Source organism: Lissotriton vulgaris, chromosome 12 (genome assembly GCF_964263255.1).
Source record: "Lissotriton vulgaris chromosome 12, aLisVul1.2, whole genome shotgun sequence".
Taxonomy (NCBI): domain Eukaryota; kingdom Metazoa; phylum Chordata; class Amphibia; order Caudata; family Salamandridae; genus Lissotriton; species Lissotriton vulgaris.
The window spans coordinates 162179315-162191553 of record NC_141700.1 but is presented as its reverse complement, the minus strand read 5'-3'; positions in this window follow the sequence as shown (position 1 = coordinate 162191553).

The following is a 12239-nucleotide window of genomic DNA, read 5'->3' as shown; positions in this document are numbered from 1 at the left end:
TCTCCAGACTTCGTTCTAGAGTCAGACGCCAGCCTTCATGGTTGGGGTGCTCGTCTCCTCGACCAGGACACTGGTGGTGTATGGACCCCTTCGGAGTCTTCCCACCACATACATTTCTTAGAAATGACGGCCGGGCTCTATGCATTGATGAGCTTCAGACAATCTCTTCAGGGCAGATCCGTTCTCCTGAAGATGGACAACGTTTCCGCAGTCTCGTATATCAACCGTCTCGGCGGTACGAGATCTGCCGACCTATCAGATCTTGCCAACAAACTCTGGATGTTCTGTTTGGAACACAAAATCTCCTTGAGGGCAGAATACCTCCCCAGGAAATCCAATCTCTCAGCGGATTGGAACTCGAGATTCCTAGTAGATTTCAGCGATTGGAAACTCAATCCGACCATTTTCAATTCTCTGGCTCACTCCTGGGGTCCCTTCGATGTGGACCTTTTTGCAAGCCGATTGTCCTACCAACTCCCTCAGTACTTCAGCTGGATGCCAGACCCCGGTGCTCTAGCTGTGAACGCTTTCCTTCAACCCTGGTCTCCTCTCCGCCCCTACGCCTTTCCACCCTTTGCAATGATCCAAAGGGTTTAAAGAAAGTGAGACAGGAACAATGCTCTCTGGTCCTGATAACCCCCTTCTGGCTGTCCCAAGCATGGTTCCCCACAGCTCTGGAACTTTCTTGCGATGTTCCCTTCCTGATTCCGGCTACTCAAGGGCTCCTTCTAAACGCAAACGGAGAAGATCACCACCTGATTCTCTAAGGGAACCTGAACCTTCTTGCCTGGAAAGTGTCAGGCAATCTAACAAAATTGTCTGGACTTTCGCCTTCGGCTCTCACTCTCCTTGGATATACCAGATCACCCGATAATCATTTCTATGCTAGGGCGAAAAAAAAAGGTTCGTGGGCACCTGGAACACACTACAGATATAATAACATCTGGAAAAAATAGTCTAGTTGGTGCTTGGAAAGGGACTTGGATCCCGTGGAAGCTCCTATCGTCAATATAGTGAATTTCCTGGTGGAACTTTTCGACAGTGGTCTTTCCTACAGATCTATTAACTGTTTTAGATCTGCAATTTCCGCAGGACACTCTCTCGTCAATGGTAAGACGGTAGGTAAGAACGTTATCATTTGTAGAGTTCTTAAAAGTATCAGGCTCAAAAGGCCTCCTAGGCCCAAATATCAATCTGTTTGGGATGTTAAACTTTTACTTGACCTTTTTTGCTCCTGGCCTGATAACTCCCTTCTTTTTTTTTTTTTTTTTTTGCAAAAACCTTTATTGCACCAACAAGATACACAGCGGAATGCCTACAACCCATCGGGCCGGCCGCTATAGGAATTATGATCAAATGGCGGTCCTGTATATTCATCGATTATTGTACTGCAGTAAAAACAACAGCATCACCGTCATAATGAAAAGGTGCATCATTAGCATGAGTCTGTGCGAGCATCATTGGTTTTCGGTATGATTTTGTAGTTTTCTCCCCCCCCCCCCCCCTCCTCCCCCTCGAACAACGAAAGAAACAAAATAACTGTTAGGAATGTCAAAGCGGTCACATAAATGTCAGAATTATGCTCATGTATTCATAGTATCAAGACGTCCCTCACCAGAGCCTATCCCCTCCCATTGTCAAATCTGTGGACTTCTCAACCAAGTAGAGCTCCCCAGAGTTCCCCCAGTGGTCACCCCGTATCTCAACAATACCGGAAATCTCCATCCCACCTGCAATACCCTCCTCCCCCAGTCTGTACGGTCGATTAGCCTTCTGCCTCTTCTTCATCTGAGTCATCCTGATCGTCCTCAGGTAAAGGATCACAAATCTCTCCCCTATACACATTCCACTTGGTCCAAATTTTATTCCACTTACGATTGGAGTATACCGCCCTTTCTGTTATCATTACTTTATCCATATTTCGACACCATATGGACTTGGTTGGTAGCTCCGCCACCCCCAATTTTTGTGCAATATCTCGTTTTGCTATAAGCAACCCCACTGTGACCCAGATTTGGTCATGTCTGGAAAGATCGGTGGGCTCCCACACATTTAGGAGGCACCGTTTTGGTTCAGGTAACAAAGATGTGTCCAGTGTTTGTGACATCGTTCGTAAGACCTGTCTCCAGTATTCTTGTATCCGAGGGCAGTCCCAGATGGTGTGGAAAAATGTACCCTCCTCCCCGCACCCGCGTAGGCAATATGGATTTTGTATCCGGTGAATGCGGTGTAGCATGGTTCTCGTGTAATATACTCTGTGTAAGATTTTAATTTAACTAATCGCAGCCGTGCTGATATGCCCACTTCCTTTGGAGAGGCTAGCGCCTCATTCTATTCATGCTCGTCCATCTCTTCGGTGTCACCCTCCCATTTCTCCTTCAGAGGCAGTGTCGGATCAGGTAGATTATTAAGTAATTTGCGGTATGTAAGGGATGTAGCGCGCTCGACCATAAAATCCGTGAGGAGGCGGTCTTCCAGTGGGGCAGACTCAGGCAGATCCGTGTCCGCGGCTAGAGCTGTTAATAGTGCGTGACGAATCTGAACATATCTATAAACCTCCCTGTCGCTAAGATCATATAGTTCTTGTAGTCTTTGGAAGGGTATCGCTCCACCCCTCTCCCAGAGATCGCCCACCGTCGAAATCCCTATTGTGTCCCAGTGTGAGAAGCCCTTGCTGTTCCTCATGTTGCCGAGGATACGGGAGTCCCATAGTGGGGTTAGTTTGGTTATTCTACCTTTCCAGCCCAGGTTGCTGTGTGCCAGATTTCCACGGTTAGCCTGGTGGGTCCCTGTAATGTACGTGTTTTACGTCGGTCATACAGTGGGGCTAGTAAGCTGTCCGCGCCTAGTTGCGTTCTATCTGCCTGAAAGGCTGGTTCGGTGTGGGAAGCGTGGATCCACTGGTTAATGGGTTTGAGGTGTGCCGCCCAGTAATACTGTTTTAAATTGGGCAAAGCAATACCACCGTCATACCATCCTCTATGCAGTTTGGATTGTGCTATACGGGCGGGGAGGTTCCCCCAGAAGAGGTTGGACACTAGTGCTGCCACCTTCTGGAAGAAACCGGGGTGCATCGAGTAGGGCGTGTTTTCAAGGACGTAGAGAAAACGGGGCAGTGCCATCATCTTGTATAGTGCTGCTCGCCCCAACAATGTTAAAGGGAGTCCCGACCAGAAATGCACTTCCCGTTTGAGTCTGTCTAGGTGGGGTTTTAAATTTTTGGACACGAACTCCGCTGGGTCTCTAGTGACATGTATGCCCAAATATTTAAACGACGTGCCGGCTATGCGTAAAGGGCAGTCCGATTCGAGGACCGGGGCCTGACCCTTTAGGACGTATAATTCGGATTTACCCCAGTTCAGTGTATATCCGGATATCTTTCCATGGGTGTCGCAAAGATGTAGTAGAGCGGGGATACCGGTCTCCGGGTTGGTGAGATAGACCAGCATGTCGTCCGCATAGAGGGACAGTCGATCCTCCCAGCCCTCCTTCCAGCAAATACCCCTCAAGTGGGACGTGGTTCTAATCAGGGTTGCGAGGGGTTCCAAGGAGAGGGCAAACAGCAATGGCGCTAGGGGGCAACCCTGTCTCGTGCCTCTACCCAAGGGAAACTCTCTGGAGATATGGCCGTTGGCCACCACTCGTGCTCGTGGGTCAGTGTACAGTAATCTCACCCATGCAATGAAGCGGGGGCCGAAGCCCATGCGCGACAATGCCTCGAAGAGGTAGACCCATTCCACAAGGTCAAAGGCCATCCTAGCATCGAGTGCCATTATCACGGCTGGAGTTGCCACTGTGTCTGCCCGCGCCAGTACTCCGTGCAGTCTGCGCAAGTTTAGCGCCGTATTACGATGGGGCATGAATCCGGACTGGTCTGGGTGTACAAGGGACGACATGTGGGGTAAGATTCTCATTGCCAGGAGTTTGGCCAAAATCTTGGCTTCTGCATTAAGCAGCGATATGGGGCGGTAAGAGGAGCAGCTCTCAGGCGGTTTGCCAGGTTTGGCAATGGCTACTATGGTCGCCGCTCTCTGATCTGGCGGGAGCGTACCTTTTTCCAAACAAACCTTGAACATCTCGAGCAGATGTATACTTAAGGTCTCCGGCATCGCCTGATACCACTCCACCAGTATACCGTTAGGCCCCATAGCCTTGCCCGGTTTTAAAGCACGGATCGCTAGCTGAATTTCGTCAGCGGTGATGTCTGCATCCAACTCCTCCGAGATTTCCGGGGCCAAGGTATTAACCCCAACTGGGGCCAATACGTCTCTAGCCATGTCCGGCGTCACTGTGTGCTCGGGGGTGTACACTCGCTCGAAGTGGTCTGCAAGTAATTCAACTATGTGTCTCGGGTCAGTGTGAACCTCCCCGTGCTCATCCTTCAATTTTGGAATGCCTCTCGATTCCCCGTCTCTTTTATCGAGCCATGCCAGCATTTTTCCCGCCTTATGGCCCACCTCGTAGACCCTGTTCTGAGTGTCGGACAACCTTTCCCTGACTCGTGTGCGCAGATGATCGTTATATAATTGTTGTTGTAGGGTAAGTGCATGCAGGGTAGATGGAGTGGGACATTGTTCATGGGTTGTAGTCAGTGTCTGTAAGGTCAACTCCAGTGCATCCAACTCCTGAGCCCGTTGCCTCTTGAAGCCCGTGACAGAATTTATAGCTTGGCCCCGTAGCACCGTTTTATACGCCTCCCAAAGCACCTCGGTTGAACGTACCGAGTGTACGTTCTCCGTGTAGAATCGTGCCGTTGATTTTTTTAGATCTTTGCGAATCTGGGGTATCTTGAGGTATGCAGCATGTATGGGATAGATGCGTTTACGGGTTTGCGATTGTGAGGAGAGAGTTAGTGTAAGTGGGGAGTGATCTGAGATCCCTCGCGGGTGGATATCCATCGCTTCTATGTAGTGAAGTCCATCCCCTAGAGTCAGGAAGTGATCGATCCTAGACAGACTTCCATGTACCGCAGAGTGAAAAGTGTACTGCCGCGCAACGGGGTGGAGGTGTCTCCATACATCAACCAGTCCCATGGCTGTTACAAATTGTTGAAAGCGGGGTACCCCACCCGCGGGGGCTGGTGTTGGGAATCTATCAAGTTGTGCATTTAGAATAGCATTGAAATCCCCCCGAGAATGATTTCCCCTTCCGGGAGAGACAGGAGAAAGCCGCCCAGTTTGGGGAGGTGTACTGAATGAAGTGATGGCGGGACGTAAACCGAAACCAAGTTGAAGAGTCTCCCCTCCCATTGTCCTTGTATTGCTGCGAAGCAGCCCTGGTCGTCTGTTTTAGTGTGCAGGGGGAGGAAACGTGAGTGTTTTTGCATTAGAATGCCGGTGCCCCTAGAGCCGGACGTGAAGTCCGAGTGGACCACCATCTTGTATCCTCTTCTATTCAGGGCCTTTGTGGTCTCCCCTGTTAAGTGGGTTTCCTGCAATAAAGCTATAGTGGGTTTGTGTCTCTTCAGTGCAGTGAGTACTAGCCCCCTTTTCACCTTGTCGCCTAGCCCTCTCACATTCCAAGATAGTAAACGTAAGGAGGGGCATTGCATCTCGGGGTCTACCTTCCCCCCTTCAGCTGCCGGGACGTCAACCATTCGGTCCCAGGGGTGCCACTAGGTGTCGGTGGAGCGGTGTAGCAGTCATGGTGGGTGTGTGAATGTGCGGGAGGATGATGAGTGTCCGCTCGTGGGTCGGAAGCTCCCCTATCTTGCCCCTTCCCGGGATTAGCTCGGGTGAACATTTCGTCTTCATCAGCGACCTAACATACAATTTCCTAACAGTCAAAAAACAGCCCTTCCCCCATCCCCCCCTCCCTGCATCCCTGCCTAACGGACTTCCAACTGCCCGCCCCCCCAACTGAGCAGAGTGCCTGACCCATCCCCAAACCAGAGTACTTGCGTGTAGGGGGGAGAGTGTCTCCCCGAGCAGGCGGCATCCCTGCTTGCCCTCGGGTTAGCCATGCCAGAGTCCTTTGCAGCCAGAAGAATGTAAAGTTAACAAATGTTGAATATCGCTGAGACAGATCCCGGGCAGGAATCACCCCTCACCCCCTGCTCCCGCGAAGCTGCGGGAGGGAGATCTCTCCGCTCCACCCCCACGACCAGACCCTTGCGAACCATTTTTGCTGCGGTCCGTGCTTCCATGGTCCGGCCTATGAGATTTTCGCTGTCGACCAACCGTGTGCCATCCCTCCAGCCAGTCCCGGGCAGTGTCCGGAGAGTAAAAAAAACACACTTTCTTGTCCGCCACGACTCTGAGTCGAGCCGGGAAAAGCATCGAATATGGTAGTTCCTTTTCTCTCAACGTTTTCTTGACTTCCAAGAACGTCCGTCTCCTCTTGGAAACTTCGGCTGCATAGTCTGGGAAAAAGGCTATCCTTGAATTTTGAATTTGGATGGCCGGCGCCACTCTTGCAGCCTGTAAGATGGTGTCACGGTCCCTGAAGTTAAATAGTCTAGCCAGGATAGGTCGGGGCGAGCTTCCAGACTTTGGCTTTCCCCCCGGGACTCGGTGGGCCTTTTCCACGGAGAAGAAATTCGAGAGTCCCTTGGGCTGGAGTTGGTTTTTGATCAAGTCCTCCACATAGAGATCCATCGCCCCCGTGTCTTCGGATTCCGGTACACCTAAAATCCGGACATTGTTGCGCCGGGAACGGCCCTCCTGGTCGTTCAGTTTCTCCCTGAGCTGTTTATTGTCTGTTTGTAAAAGTTCCATGGCGGACTGTAGTTCAGATACATCCTCGACCAGGGATTTAGTGACCACCTCGACCTGTTTGACCTTCTCACTCATTTTCTGGAGGTCCGCCCGTATCAGAGTGACTTCCGTGGCCGTCGCCCCCACTGTTGCCTGCACCTGGGCTAGAGCCGCCAAGACGTCTTCAAGCGTGGCCTTTTTCGCCCCCTCTGTTTCGGTTGATTTTCCCGAGGGTTTGCGTTGTTCTTGAGGCGGTGTCTGTCTCTCATACGCAAATTTGTCCAATTTAGCCTGGGTGGTACTGTTCCTGGGGCCTCTGTTCGACATTGTGCGAGTGACTGCGGTGTTGCCAGAGGTTGCAGCAGGGTGCTGGGCAGAGCAGATAGGGTCTTGCACTGTTAGTGGCGTCCGTTCCACGTGGAGGTCTGCAAGGTGCTATCTGCGTAGGCAGCAAAATGGCGGTGCGACGTCTGAGTTTCACTTCTTCTTCCGCTCCCCTAGTTGATCCTGCGGAGCTGTAAAGGATTGATGGGCGCCACGGAGTTGCCCTCTGGACTTCGGAACCCCAGAAAGTATTCTACCGGGTTTCTGGAGTAACATCCACAACGGGCCGGGGCTTCCTGTTCCGCACTGACGCCACTGGCTCACTTCCGGCCGGCTGCAAATTTGCCGCGACTCCGCTGCTGCTAGGTTGGCAGTAGGCCTTACCCCGCTCTGGTCTCCGCCCGGCAATTCGATGTGATTTCGGGCCTTCGCAGACCCCAAAATCGCTGTGTTGGTAGCTGCACGGTCTCCGGGTCTGGCCCTCCCCTTTGAGCTCGTGAAGATACGGATAATTAGTCCGGATTGTTGCGGGAAGCCGCCTTGTCTCGGGAGCCTCTCTAAGCTGCGGCCGCCATCGTTGGCTGCTAGCCACGCCCCCTCGATAACTCCCTTCTTAACAGAAAATGTCTTTCAATTAAACTTGCCTCTCTCTTATGCATGATTTCTTGTCGCAGGTTATCCGACGTTAAAGCTTTAGATACCTCTTATAGATGTTATGACATGTTTGGTGTTAAATTTGAAATCCATAGAAGAACTAAGACTATGTCTGATTTCATTTTTTATCCTCGTTTTGATTTCTGCAAAATACTTTGTGTAGTTGATTGCATGAAAGAATATGACTCAAGAATGAAAGACCTTCGTCCACCTGATGCAAATCAACTTCTTGTCTCCTATGTCAAACCATTTAAACCCATTTCATCCTGCTCTATTGCTAGATGGGTTAAGTTGGCCATGAACCTTGCTGGTATTGACCTTTCTAAATTTCAAGCTCACTCTCTAAGAAGTGCTATGTCCAGCAAATCTTTTTGCTCTGGTGGTAAATTGGATGTTATCCTTAAATGTGCAGGTTGGTCTAATGCTTCTACCTTTGCGCATCATTACTGCAAACCTATTGAACATGTTTCTGATGCTGTTATTCAGGGATACCAACATGCATAATGTAGCCTCCTTGTCTTGTAATGAAATTGCGATTCTCCTATTAACATGACCAGTTAATCTGGATTTCATTAAATACACAGAGGCTAACATTATCCCCCCCTTCCCTCCCTTGTATGGAGGATACTTTACTTTAATAACATTTAAAGTTTTTTGATGTGTATTCAATTTTCGAATTCAAGTTTACTTACATCAAATGTTATTGCTAACTTTCTGATTTCTTCCCGTTTGTCAACGGTTCAAATTTTGATGTTCTTCATTTTGTTTTCAGATAATTCAACTTAATGGATCTCTTTGGTTTTTACTTCACTTCCTTCCATGGTTTTCACCTTCCTCGTACCAAGTTGCAGCTTGTTTGAACTTCTCATCGTTCATTCGCATTTAAAAGAGGCAGCTCTACTTCTGCTCATGGCTTATATTGTTGGCGTGATGTCATCTAATTCTTTGTTATTCCTTTGTGATGCAAGCGGCTGTTGTGAGTGGCATTAAAGGGATTAATGCATAATGTTAGCCTCCGTGTCTTTAATGAAATCCAGATTCTCTGGTCATGTTAATAGGAGAATCGCAATTATCTGCACATGTATCTCCTCATGCTGGTTGATCCCTGTGCGGGCTTATTTTCGGAGGCGGGCCTAGAACATGTCGACCGACTCTGCATCCAACTGCTTAGTTTGGCGCAGTTTGAAGTGTTCGTAATCTGTACTGAGCTGTGGGTCGAAGTGCCGTTTCAGAGCGGCGACTACCGCTTTGTAGTCAGCATCATCCCCCGTGTCTGGTAGGATCTCGCATAGCTTGTGCAGTTCATCACTCCTGAAGTGCATCAACAGCGGCCTCTTTGCCGTGACATAGGTCTCTCTCATGGCATGGAAGTAGTATTGTTGCCGCCCAATCCACGACCTCCACCTAGGATGCGACAGTTGGCTAAACAGTGGTAGTAGTGGTACTGAGGCATGAGCATGAGGTGCCAGAAGGAGGCGTGCAAGTGGCTGCTACTGTTCACTCATTTTTGATACTTGGATGCACTGTGCGTAGTGCAGCTATCTTTGTGCTCACTATTCTGGCGCTTGTCTCACTGTAGGAAGGAAGCACAAATGGGAGCACTGAGGCAATTCACAGCTCCTGCGCAGGACCAGCAAAAAAACAGGGTTTGGGGCCTTGTGATTTTCTTGCATCCTCAGGGAATTCGGACCGCCAAGGGTGTATGCCACACAAGTGTACAGCCTCATGGGCGTCAGTTTGCTCCAACCCCCCCCCCCCACACCCCACCCACCCTCTTGCACAACAGCTCAACTGCAGCCTCTTCCAGGAATTGTGGGCAGACGTCAGAAACTTCATGCAGGGTGGGTGGACTCAGAAGAAGGCCTCGCCAGGGATCAGCAGCCCGGGGCCTTGCATGCCACACTTCAAGGGGGGGGGGGCACCACACAGGAACAGGGCCTTGCACCGAACCATGTGACCTGTGGGAGAGAGTGTCCACAAGAGTGTCCACAAGCTCCTTAGCGGCCGATGTGGGGTGTCAGGAGCCTGCGTCAGCAGCACCGCACCACCGGCAGAGGGGCACAGGTGAGAAAGGCATTGTGGGAGAGTAGTCACCAGCACCGCGGGACCCGGCAGCTTGTGGGCAGCCAGGTTTGGCAGCCGGCACCACTGCACAGTGATCTTGATGACCCGTGGCACTGGACCAGCGGGGTTGGACGCTCACACGGGGTCGTACTGCTCTTCGTCGTCAATGTAGGCATCTAGCCTGGGGTAATAAGCATGGCCTAAAATGGGTCCGGAATAGATTGCAACACGCTTTCTGAGCTATAGTGTCAGCTAAGGCCACAAGCGACATTAAGCTCCTTTACTTATACCCTCAGGCAGGGCCCGGCCCATGGATTGCAAAATGGCAACAAGGTATAGTAGAGACCGGGTGGCCCTCTACACCTACCACACTAGGATATCCTGATGCCGACCACCACCTAGAAACTACATTAGGAGATTAACTCCCAAAACACTCTCCCTGGAGCTACACCCTGTTCAACTTTCTCTTCACCCAATCCGCCCCCTCCCTCCTCCAAAGCCCCAGTTCCCCCCCGCCCGCCGACCACCACCCCATTCCCATCCTCACCACAATGTCCTGCTGGCAATAGGATGATTTATTCCTTTCCTTGTCCCTAAAAATATTTATATTTGTTTTTTCCCCTTGTTCTACTGCAGCACCTGTTACTGCGAGTTGTCTAAAATGACACAGCACGACAGCCCTGGGACCCCTAGCCTTTACTACTTACTGCACGGCATCATTTCAGAAAACGGTTATTCCCTTAGGTAGGTCAAACACTGACCTTAACGTGACCCCGGTCGACGGCAGCTGTTTCTTGAGTAAACGGAAATGATTTAGCTGACATCGAGCATAACGCAGAGATCCACGGAGATGAACTAAACGTAAAACAGTTAACACCTGTGAGCCAACAGAATCACCACAGAACTAGAGCGCGGGAGTCTGCGGAAAGCGCCCCCTAGTGTGCTGGGAACGCCAATGTTCGAGTATGGACAAGGGAATGGCTCCCAAAGTGTTATCAACCGCTGCTGAGAAATTGAATCATTTAAAAAATATGATGCACCGGAGGCAGTTCCTGGCTTTGCAATATTCAATGGTTCAATTGTTTTAACCATTTTATTATTCCTTGGGCAGTATTTCATGTTCATTTCCAATTTGAATCCTGTTAGTGGATCAGCACGATAAAATTGTGATATTCTTATTTGCTTCAATGAAAGTTAATAATGACGGATAATTAAAAAGTTATTTATTCCTAAGGTTTTTTTTCTTCTGTGAAGCGCTTTCAAACCCCATTACCCTTTATCTGACAGCATAAATGACGAAGCTCTTGGAATTGTTCCCAAAACTGAAAGCAGATATGTACAGAAAATATTTTTTATAAACTTCTTAACGATTCATAATTATTGGCATAGCTAGGTCATCACACATGAAAATTACTAGTAGTGAGTGTGGGGGACATAAATGCAATTTCTCATGCAAGTCCTAAGTTGGTTTATCATAATGACCCACACAGTAGTAATATGAATTGGAAAGCTTTCAATCTTCAGTAAATTAAAGATGATGCGTTTCGACTTCGCATAATGGTGTTACAATGAAGTCTTTAGCAGGCTGTGATCCTTATAACACAGGAAATTAATGTGCCATGAATTCCACTAAATTAACATGCAGGCTCAACATTTAAAACATGGAGTGAGGATGTGGCGCAAAGGTCAGAGTTGCCTACTTTGGAACTGGGGTACTAGGTCCAGGTCTCGGCGTTGGCTCAACATCCTGTGATATAAAAATGCAGAAAAAAACCAACAAAAATAACGATTTACCTTTAGACCAAGGATTTGGAAGCTGTATTAAATTTGTGATTGAACTGCATGAATCCATGGAATTTGAAAAGGACTTAGCCGCTCTGGAAGCACTGTGTATCACAGCAGGAGTTTGCGTGAATATCCTTGCACTGACTGGACACAAGAACATTGCTGTCCAAGACATTGCTGTCCAGAATTGCTAGAATGTTCTAGGTCGCTGACCGATGCGCATTACTGCTGCTCAAAGAAATTACTTGGAGCTCAACCTAATAAATGGTTTCCTGTTGCCCCCCAACAAAAAACTTTGGGCATTTCTGTCCAAGCCATTGTGTTGGTCATATTGGATAAAGTGAAACAAATCGAGCATCCAAAATCCCAAAGTCTATTCGGTTTCCAGATTCAGGCAGAGGACAAAAACATCGTGCCCAGTTGACAAGATATGATTTGTCAATCCTAATCTTGACTACAATTAAAGATGAATGAACAATTTTGATTTACAGTAGATGTCTTTTTTTGATGCTATAACTCTCCATTGTCTGTTTTGTTTTCACCAAAAAAAGAACAAGGGGTGGAACTAGCCATACTGTGACACTGTTCAACCACCCCATTCTCGATCTCCGAACTAGAACAATGGACAGCCAAGTAACTGCCTCTTTGAAATTCTTCAGTCTCTCACTGTGGAGGTAAAATCTGAATTTTGCCCACCAGAAATGGGCCGCGTTTGGT